Source organism: Salmo salar, unplaced genomic scaffold (assembly GCF_905237065.1).
Source record: "Salmo salar unplaced genomic scaffold, Ssal_v3.1, whole genome shotgun sequence".
In the NCBI taxonomy this organism is placed as follows: domain Eukaryota; kingdom Metazoa; phylum Chordata; class Actinopteri; order Salmoniformes; family Salmonidae; genus Salmo; species Salmo salar.
The window spans coordinates 4,584-15,602 of NW_025550709.1; the positions used below are offsets into that span (position 1 = coordinate 4,584).

Below are 11,019 nucleotides of genomic sequence, written 5' to 3' on the forward strand. Positions count from 1 at the left end.
GCCACAGGAAAGGAAAATCAGAAAATACCTCTGCTGCAGAGGATAACTTCATTAGAGATATCAGCCTCAGAAATTGCTTCCTGATTAAATGCTTCACAAAGTTCAAGTAACAGACACATCTCAACTTCAACTGTTCATAGGAGACTGCGTGAATCAGGCCTTCATAGTTGAATTGCTTTAAAAAACTATTAAGGACATCAATAATAAGAAGAGACTTGCTTGGGCCAAGAAACACGAGCAATGGATATTAGACCGGTGGAAATCTGTCCTTTGGTTTGATGAGTCCAAATGAGTCCACAGCCTTCTGCAGCGATACGCCTTCCCATCTGGTTTGCGCTTAGTGGGACTATCATTTGTTTTTCAACAGGACAATGACCCACAATACACCTCCAGGCTGTCTAAGGTCCATTTGACCAAGGAGAGTGATGGAGTGCTGCAATACCCGACCTCAACCCAATTGAGATGGTTTGGGATGAGTTGGACCGCAGAGTGAAGGAATAGCAGCCAACAAGTGCTCAGCATATGTGTGAACTCCTTCAATACTGTTGGAAAAGCATTCCAGGTGAAGCTGGTTGAGAGAATGCCAAAAGTGTGCAAAGCTGTCATCAAGGCAAAGGGTTGCAACTTTGATGAATCTCATATAAAATATATTATGATTTGATTAACACTGTTTTGGTTACTATATGATTCCATATGTGTTATTTCATAGTGGTGATGTCTTCTATTATTCTACAATGTAGAAAACAGTAAAAATAAAGAAAAATGCTTCAATGAGTAGGTGTGTCCAAACTTTTGACTGGTACTGTACACTGAAAAAATATAAACACAACATGCAACAATTATCAAATTTACTCAGTGTACAGTTCATATAAGGAAATTACTCAATTTACATATATTTAGAAGGTTGTAATCTATGGATTTCACAGGACTGGGCAGGGGCACAGCCGTGGGTGGGCCTGGCCCACTTGAGAGCCAGGCCCAGCCAATCAGAATGAGTTTTCCCCACAAAAGGGCTTTATTACAGACAGAAATACCCCTTAGTTTCATCAGCTGTCCGGATGGCTGGTCTCAGACGATCCCACAGGTAAAGAAGCCGGTTGTGGATGTCCTTGGTTGATGTGGTTACACGTGGTCTGTGGTTGTGAGGCCGGTTGGATGTGCTGCCAAGTTCTCTAAATCGAAGTTGAGGCGGCTTATTGTAAAAAACCTAACATTAAATCCTCTGGCAACAGATCTTTTATTTTAGCTCATGAAACATGGGACCAACACTTTACAAGGTGGAGGGTCCGTCGTGGTCTGGGGCGGTGTGTCACAGCATCATCGGACGGAGCTTGTTGTCATTGCAGGCAATCTCAACGCTGTGCGTTACAGGGAGGACATCCTCCTCCCTCATGTGGTACCCTTCCTGCAGACTGAGCACGTCTAGGACCTGTTGGATCGGAGGGTGAGGGCTAGGGCCATTCCCCCCAGAAATGTCCGGGAACTTGCAGGTGCCTTGGTGGAAGAGTGGGGTAACATCTCACAAGAAAGAACTGGCAAATCTGGTGCAGTTCTTAATGCATCTGGTGTCCACAACACATTATTCCATTTGTTAGTCACATCTGTGGAACTTGTTCAGTTTGTCTCAGTTGTTGAATCTTATATTCATACAAATCTTTGTATGTTAAGTTTGCTAAAAATTAACACCTGACAGTGAGAATTCCCCCCCCAGTATAGTTGCTTGAAAATCCTAAAATATAAGAACGCTAAGTGTTTTTTGAAATTGTTTGAAGCCTTGATAACAAAAAAGCTAAAGTAGTTAGTCACCAGCCAGGCCATATTTACATCTCTAGATAATTTCGTACAAAGAGAGAGCTTAAGTGCACCTTTTAAAATCTAAAGTTCCTGCCAGGGGGTTCTGCAAGTGCAACCTCATTGTGGTCAGGTAGAAATGGATTGTGCAGAAGACCACATTGAGAGTTGAAATAAGGAATGTCTGAACGACTCCAAGTGGAGTATTTTTACAGCTGAAAGCGATGAACGCATATACACGATTGCATCCATGTGTCTGGCCAGACCAACATTGTAGAACAGGCAAAATGAGTCAAGTTGATTTAATGTTTCTGAATAAGGCCAAGGAGAAACTTTAGCGTCCCTGGGACAGGTTAGTGACAAGCAATGGGACGATGAGGTAAACTGCACTCGCATTCTTTAGGCACCCATGGTAACAGGCAGATTACAGTAAATCAAACACCCTTCACAAAGGGACAGGTAAAGTATGAACATATGAGGGAGCTCTGACAATTTAGAGAACTTGAGCATTTGAACTACCAGAAACAAAGGTAAACATACCTGTTTACACAAGTGTTGTGATCCACATTCCCTTTTACTCCAGACCCACAGTCTGTTCCCAAACAGCAAGCACATGGCAGGCAGAAGAGAATATTATATTTTAAGGACAAGGTATATTGAAAGTCAAATTGTTTATTGAGCATATCATGGAAGAGTAGCAGGAACACCAGGCTAAATCAAAAGCATAACCATAGAACCTAAAAGTGTGTCAGCAATATTGGCAAGTCAGAAGTCAATTTTAGTCGTATGGTTATAAAAACCATTTATACCATTGTAGCGTCCACCCCTGTAAACAATTTGCATGACGCTGGACAAGTGAAGGAGATCCTCATTTCAAACAAGAGCATTAGTTGGCACATTTCTCCACCTCAGTTACCTTTTCTTCTAAAGGCACAGTAACAGGGGAACGACGATTAAGGAGTTGGGCAAACCAAAATATGATCTCCCTAGTTGAGTGGTCGGGCCGTCTGTTCAAGGCTTGACGCTTCTGCTGAGGCGCCGGGGCCGGACGCTTCTGCTGAGGCGCCGGGGCCGGACGCTATTGCTGAGGCGCCGGGCCGGACGCTATTGCTGAGGCGCCCGGGCCGGACGCTATTGCTGAGGCGCCCGGGCCGGACGCTATTGCTGAGGCGCCCGGGCCGGACGCTTCTGCTGAGGCGCCGGGGCCGGACGCGTCTGCTGAGGCGCCGGGGCCAGACTTCACACTTGACGGGGCATTGTGGCCAGTAGCTTCTGCTGACGTGGCATTGTGGCCAGTAGCTTCTGCTGACGTGGCATTGTGGCCAGTAGCTTCTGCTGACGGGGCATTGTGGCCAGTAGCTTCTGCTGACGGGGCATTGTGGCCAGTAGCTTCTGCTGACGGGGCATTGTGGCCAGTAGCTTCTGCTGACGGGGCATTGTGGCCAGTAGCTTCTGCTGACGGGGCATTGTGGCCAGTAGCTTCTGCTGACGGGGCATTGTGGCCAGTAGCTTCTGCTGACGTGGCATTGTTGCCAATAGCTTCTGCTGACGTGGCATTGTGGCCAGTAGCTTCTGCTGACGTGGCATTGTGGCCAGTAGCTTTAGCATTTGGACTAGGCACCACACTTGCTTTGGCATAGGATCCAGTTGGTTCAGGTCCAGAGTAGGCATGATGCCCATTAGAATTACCTAGAAAACAAAATAAACATTTTGGTAAAATGCCAGCCTTAAGCTATCGGAACTAGACTGATTTGAACTGAAGTAGTGGAAACGAAAACACACCTTTAAGTGTAAAACACGTTATCCCTCCAATTAGCAGGCAGAAAATCCAAGAAACACTACAAAACATTCAGACAGTTAAACACAAGTAACCAGTGAAAACTTTAAGACAAGGTAAACCAACCAGATGACTACATTGAAAAACTAACCTCAACGAGAGTCCAAAAGTCACAGCCATTTTAGTGATCAAAACCACAACGGTATTAAGAACAAATGCTAGAGAGACACCTTGACCGAATATCCCTGTTGCTATGTCAAACAGCTGTTTTGGTTGCACCTCATAAAGGAACCCCAGACCCTTCTATCCTGGATGGCTAATTATGTACAGCTGTTAGCCAATGAACTTCATTTCAATTGGTTCAATTTCCCAATTGGATTAGGTGCTCTGGATTTCATTCAGCTGGTGTACACTGGTGTGCTGGAGGGTGGAGTTTGCACATTGATATTTTTTTTTCATCTTTATTTAACCAAGTAGGCTAGGTGAGAACAAGTTCTCATTTACAACTGCGACCTGGCAAAGATAAAACAAAGCAGTGAGACACAAACAACACAGAGTTGCACATGGAATAAACAAACATGCAGTCAATAATACAATAGAGAAAAAGTCTATATACAGTGAGTGCAAATGAGGTAAGATAAATGAGGTAGACAATGAATAGGCCATAGTGGCGAAATAATTACAATTTAGCAATTAAACACTGGAGTGATAGATGTGCAAAAGATGAATGTGCAAGTAGAGATAGGTACTGGGGTGCAAAGGAGCAAAAAAATGAATAATAAATTATTTTATGGGGATGAGGTAGTTGGATGGGCTATTTACAGATGGGCTATGTACAGGTGCAGTGATCTGTGAGCTGCTCTGACAGCTGGTGCTTAAAGTTATTGAGGGAGAAATGGGTCTCCAGCTTCAGTGATTTTTGCAATTCGTTCCAGTCATTGGCAGCAGAGAACTGGAAGGAAAGGCGGCCAAACGAAGAATTGGCTTTGGGGGTGACCAGTGAAATATACCTGCTGGAGCGCGTGCTACGGGTGGGCCGAAGTCAAGGATCGGCAGAAAAGTCAGTTTTACGAGGGTATGTTCGGCAGCATGAGTGAAGGATGCTTTGTTGCAAAATAGGAAGCCGATTCTAGATTTAATTTTGGATTGGAGATGCTTCATGTGAGTCTGGAAGGAGAGTTTACAGTCTAACCAGATGCCTAGGTATTTGTAGTTGTCGACATATTCTAAGTCGGAACCGTCCAGAGTAGTGATACTGGACGGGCGGGCAGGTGCGGGCAGCGATCGGTTGAAGAGCATGCATTTAGTTTTACTTGCATTTAAGAGCAGTTGGAGGCCACAGAAGGAGATTTGTATGGCATTGAAGCTCGTCTGGAGGTTAGTTAACACAGTGTCCAAAGAAGAGCCAGAAGTATACGGAATGGTGTCGTGTGCGTAGAGGTGGATCCGAGAATCACCAGCAGCAAGAGCGACATGATTGATGTATACAGAGAAAAGAGTCGGCTGGAGAATTGAACCCTGTGGCACCCCCATAGAGACTGCCAAAGGTCCGGACAACAGGCCCTTCGATTTGACACACTGAACTCTGTCTGAGAAGTAGTTGGTGAACCAGGCAAGGCAGTCATTTGAGAAACCAAGGCTATTGAGTCTGCCGACAAGAATGTGGTGATTGACAGAGTCGAAAGCCTTGGCCAGGTCGATGAATACTGCTGCCCAGTATTGTCTCTTATCGATGGTGGTTATGATATCGTTTAGGACCTTGAGCGTGGCTGATGTGCACTCATGACCAGCTCGGAAACCAGATTGCATAGCTGAGAAGGTACGGTGGGATTCGAAATGGTCGGTGATCTGTTTTACATCTAGACGTTCCGCTAGCGGAACACCTGCTCCAATATCCAATGATGGGAGTGGCGCGAAATACAAATTCCTCTAAAATCCGAAAACTTCCATTTTTCAAACATATGACTATTTTACAGCATTTTAAAGACAAGACTTTCGTTAATCTAACCACACTGTCCGATTTCAAAAAGGCTTTACAGCGAAAGCAAAACATTAGATTATGTCAGCAGAGTACCCAGCCAGAAATAATCAGACACCCATTTTTCAAGCTAGCATATAATGTCACAAAAACCCAGAAGACAGCTAAATGCAGCACTAACCTTTAATGATCTTCATCAGATGACACACCTAGGACATTATGTTATACAATACATGCATGTTTTGTTCAATCAAGTTCATATTTATATCAAAAAACAGCTTTTTACATTAGCATGTGACGTTCAGAACTAGCATACCCCCCGCAAACTTCCGGGGAATTTACTAACAATTCACTAAATTTAGGTCTAGGGGGCAGTATTGACACGGCCGGATAAAAAACGTACCGGATTTAATCTGGTTACTACTCCTGCCCAGTAACTAGAATATGCATATAATTATTGGCTTTGGATAGAAAACACCCTAAAGTTTCTAAAACTCTTTGAATGGTGTCTGTGAGTATAACAGAACTCATATGGCAGGCCAAAACCTGAGAAGATTCCATGCAGGAAGTGGCCTGTCTGACAAGTTGTTGTTCATCTTGGCTCTTTTTATTGAAGACTGAGGATCTTTGCTATAACGTGACACTTCCTACGGCTCCCATAGGCTCTCAGAGCCCGGGAAAAAGCTGAACGATATCGAGGCAGCCTCTGGCTGAAACACATTATCACGTTTGGCAAGTGGCCGATCAGAGTACTATGGGCTTAGGCGCGTGCCCGAGTCGACCCCATGCTTTATTTTCTTTCGTCTGTTTACCTAAACGCAGATTCCCGGTCGGAATATTATCGCTTTTTATGAGAAAAATGGCATAAAAATGTATTTTAAACAGCAGTTGACATGCTTTGAAGTACGGTAATGGAATATTTAGAATTTTTTTGTCACGAATTGCGCCATGCTCGTCACCCTTATTTACCCTTTCGGATAGTGTCTTGAACGCATACGAACAAAACGCCGCTATTTGGATATAACAATGGACTATTTGGGACCAAACCAACATTTGTTATTGAAGTAGAAGTCCTGGGAGTGCATTCTGACGAAGACAGCAAAGGTAATAACATTTTTCTTATAGTAAATCTGACTTTGGTGAGTGCTAAACTTGCTGGGTGTCTAAATAGCTAGCCCTGTGATGCCGGGCTATCTACTGAGAATATTGCAAAATGTGCTTTCACCGAAAAGCTATTTTAAAATCGGACATAGAGTGCATAGAGGAGTTCTGTATCTATAATTCTTAAAATAATTCTTATGCTTTCTGTGAACCTTTATCGTGAGTAATTTAGTAAATTCACCGGCAGTGTTCGGTGGGAATGCTAGTCACATGCTAGTCACATGCTAATGTAAAAAGCTGGTTTTTGATATAAATATGAACTTGATTGAACAAAACATGCATGTATTGTATAACATAATGTCCTAGGGTTGTCATCTGATGAAGATCATCAAAGGTTAGTGCTGCATTTAGCTGTGGTTTGGGTTTATGTGACATAATATGCTAGCTTGAAAAATGGGTGTCTGATTATTTCTGGCTGGGTACTCTGCTGACATAATCTAATGTTTTGCTTTCGTTGTAAAGCCTTTTTGAAATCGGACAGTGTGGTTAGATTAACGAGAGTCTTGTCTTTAAAATGGTGTAAAATAGTCATATGTTTGAAAAATTGAAGTTTTTGCATTTTTGAGGTATTTGAATAACGCGCCACGGGATTACACTGGCTGTTGAGTAGGTGGGACGCAAGCGTCCCACCTAGCCCATAGAGGTTAACATTCATCAATCCGTTACAGCTCAGACACACCGGTAGGATTGTCAAATGTTTGCCTGCCGATTAGTATTTAACACCTCCAATTATTGTCGGCAGTCAATCTCTTTTATGTTCACACAGAAAAGATTGTGAAGTCGTCAACCACTCAGCCTTGTTAAAATATTCCAAACCAGAAGCTTGCGTTTGTTGGCAATGCATGTCCGTGTGTTTTGCTTTATGTTCTAGTCAATGTTAGCTAGCTGTGCTGGTGTTGTAGAAAGACCTTGTTGATACTAGTCAGATGCCCACAGCTAGATAACTAGCTAGCAAGATGACAAAGAAACAATTTTATCCACTCTCCATAATTGCATACAGCCAAAATATACATTTTTTTAGCTACCTGGCTAAAGTTAGCTAAATGGTTACCATGATTCGCTAGCTAGCTAGCTGTTGTGCTAGCATTATGCTGCACTCACCACACCATTCGTTTCATATGAAGTGTGTGTGACTGCCTTGCTCAGTAGCTAACTAATAATCTAGTGTACATTATCAAACCTAACAAAAAATCCTTCTTCAAACACAAAACTCTTAGCTAGACATAAAATATAGAAAGACTTGATATAGAAAAAAAGTTGTATTATGCAGCATTATTGTTTTAGGTACAACAATTCTGATGAAAATTGCCTTCTTTTTTCCTTTTTCTTGTCGCTTCCCCATATGGAGGTTCCTGCTCTCTGATTGGCTCAAAGTCAAGTTGTCAGCCAAAGTCAGGTTCATCCACACACAGCAAGTATGTCTTCTGTTCTAGCATGATAAGGAACGGCCTCCTACCGTGATAAGTACCAATCCGCACTCTGTCGACAGTCAGACAATGAATGCTAGACATTAAAAGAAAGTTGATTTGAACAACTAGAGAGCACATATGAGTTTATAAAATATTTCCCTCAACATTTTTATGGTAGTATTTTGGCTTGGCTACCTTGAAGCAAGGTAAGACATGCCTCATAATATGAAGAACAAAGGTCCAGGTTTCAAACAATTAAGGAACGAATAAAATATAGAGATGGTAATGATAGACCTAACTGTCTTCTGGTAGATCTGAAAGGCTTTCCCTAAAACCTTCTCTATTAAATGTTGACCAGCTACAAAGCTACAAAGTAGCCTATACCTACCTGTCAGAATGATATCATGACTACTTGCATCAATCCAGTGGCCTTTTGTTCGGCAAACTCCATCTCATGTCTTCTACAGAAACACAGCTAACCCAACAACAGTGCTAGGTGCCTGTACTACAGAAACACTGCTAACCCAACAACAGTGCTAGGTGCCTGTACTACAGAAACACTGCTAACCCAACAACAGTGCTAGCTGCCTGTACTACAGAAACACAGCTAACCCAACAACAGTGCTAGGTGCCTGTTCTTCAGAAACACAGCTAACCCAACAACAGTGCTCGGTGCCTGTACTACAGAAACACAGCTAACCCAACAACAGTGCTAGGTACCTGTACTAAAGAAACACAGCTAACCCAACAACAGTGCTAGGTGCCTGTACTAAAGAAACACAGCTAACCCAACAACAGTGCTAGCTGCCTGTACTACAGAAACACAGCTAACCCAACAACAGTACTCTGTGCCTGCTCACTTGAATTAATGGATAACTACACAAAAGAACAAATCTAAATTTCATAGGATTTTCCCAGACCTTAAAGGTGGTCTCCTGATTTTCTTTTTACTTTTTTTGTGTACATCCAATGTTATTGTTTTTATATTAACAAAGGTTGATTTTGAAAGCAAAAACACGAAAATAAAACAAATGTAAATAGTAGTTCTACCAACAGCCTACTTGCACCACGTTGTGGTGATTGTCTTCAAAGTTTCTTCCGTGGGTCTCAAAAAGCAAAATGAACATGAGAAGACCTGAATTAAATGTAAATGGCCTTGAAAATAAAAAGCTTGTGGTACGCTCAGTGCTCCATTGACATTTCACAGAGATACGCTTGTTTTTGTGACAAATATTTTTAAAAGAACAGTAATTTTGCATTAATATGAAAAGCATATATTAAAATATTTACATGTCTTGAAATCGATATCCATCTTGCCTCTATACTGTTTTATGTCCTCTGGATTCTAGAAGAAAGATGACGAGTTCAACAGTAGCCTTAATTCTGACACGGCATCCAGTTTAGCTGACACGATGACATAGACAAGAGTTTCAGTAGTAGCGGTAATATTTAATTGTGGATATAAACATAGTTGTAATACATTTAATTGCTATTAATGATTAAGACACATGCGTCCTCCGAAACACGACCCCGCCAAGCCGCGCTACTTTCTTGACACCTGCCCTCTTAACCCGGAAGCCAGCTGCACCAATGTGTTGGATGAAACACAGTTCAACTGACGACTGAAGTCAGCCTGCAGGTGCCCGGCCAACCACAAGGAGTCGCTAGAGCGCAATGAGCCAAGTAAAGACATAGATCAATGTAATTGTCAACCAGTTTCACTGACTTCTGAACCAATATTTCCTTTTCTCTACCAAAGTTAGATCAACAACAGGATCTGGGAGTAACCATGGAGGAACATCCCCTATGACCACAGACGGGTCAACCTCCGACGTCCCTCAAACCACTCACATCAGCAAGCTTTCCAACAGTCCAACCAAAACCACTACCTTGTCTACTAGTATATTCCCAACATTCATCTAGAACAGTAGCAGTGGTATGCTAAACCTCACAGCCTTTCAACCCAATAAGCTACTGACAATTTTTTGTATATCCAAAGGCATCTCACCTGCCTCCACTAGTAGACACATACAGATGTTGATTTAAATGCACCAATACATATCCTTTGTCGTGACGTGACTTTCATTAATGTGATGACTGTTATTTATTTAATCCACTAACTATGTTTAATTGTTAACCCGTTTAAATGAACTAATTAGGAATTTGGGGCAAAACGGAAGAAGTTGTTTAACAAGTTACCATCGCCCAAATTAAATTCTTGAAGAAATTATTTTTCGATAACAATCGCTTATTAATCATTGCCTCAAATCAGTCTCATTCTGAGCAGTCGTAACCTTCTTGGATCTGCAAGAACCCCAGCTTTACTGATTATTCAGTACTACACATTGATTTAATTATTTATTTTCTAACTAACTAAATAATAACACAGACTACACATACACACTTACATGAGACAAAAGTCCCTAGTGGACTGACAAGATATGACGTCTTATTACACAGAGATACAGAAGGGGGTTGAGAAAACACAGAAAGAAAAAGGGAATTAATCGTGGATACATTCTATAACTATCCCCACAATAATCATATACCTTGCACATGAACCACCGCCCGTTTGGGGTAAGAAAATAACGAATGTATTTACGTGTTGAATGCTTTCATTAGTCGTCTATCTCGGTCAGAACCAAGCCCTCTCGGAAGGTTGTTTCGGTGGGCTCTCACGTGGTTGAAAGGCTCTGATTGTCCACCAGAGGTCACAACGTCCTTCTTCTTAGTTGTCTGTGCTTGTAGTGGAGTGTTTTCACAGCAGATATTCAGACGCACCAATGATTATCTGAGATGGGATTTTATCCTTCCCACCTTGTGTCTTTAGTCTGAGTTTGAAGCACTTTACACACACAGCTGCAGGCTGGCAATGTTCAGGTCTAGTCTGGGCGTTATCTTCT

General features: G+C 42.2%; 1 long non-coding RNA gene across 1 annotated transcript; it reads right to left on the reverse strand.

Moving 5' to 3' along the window:
* Nucleotides 1-3,315: 3,315 nt before the first annotated feature.
* LOC123739887 (uncharacterized) lies at nucleotides 3,316-3,851 on the reverse strand. Its single transcript, XR_006767988.1, has 3 exons — nucleotides 3,720-3,851; nucleotides 3,574-3,629; nucleotides 3,316-3,480 (listed from the first exon to the last, which is right to left on the reverse strand). It is a non-coding gene; the product is annotated as an uncharacterized lncRNA (long non-coding RNA).
* Between the last annotated feature and the right edge of the window lie 7,168 nt (nucleotides 3,852-11,019).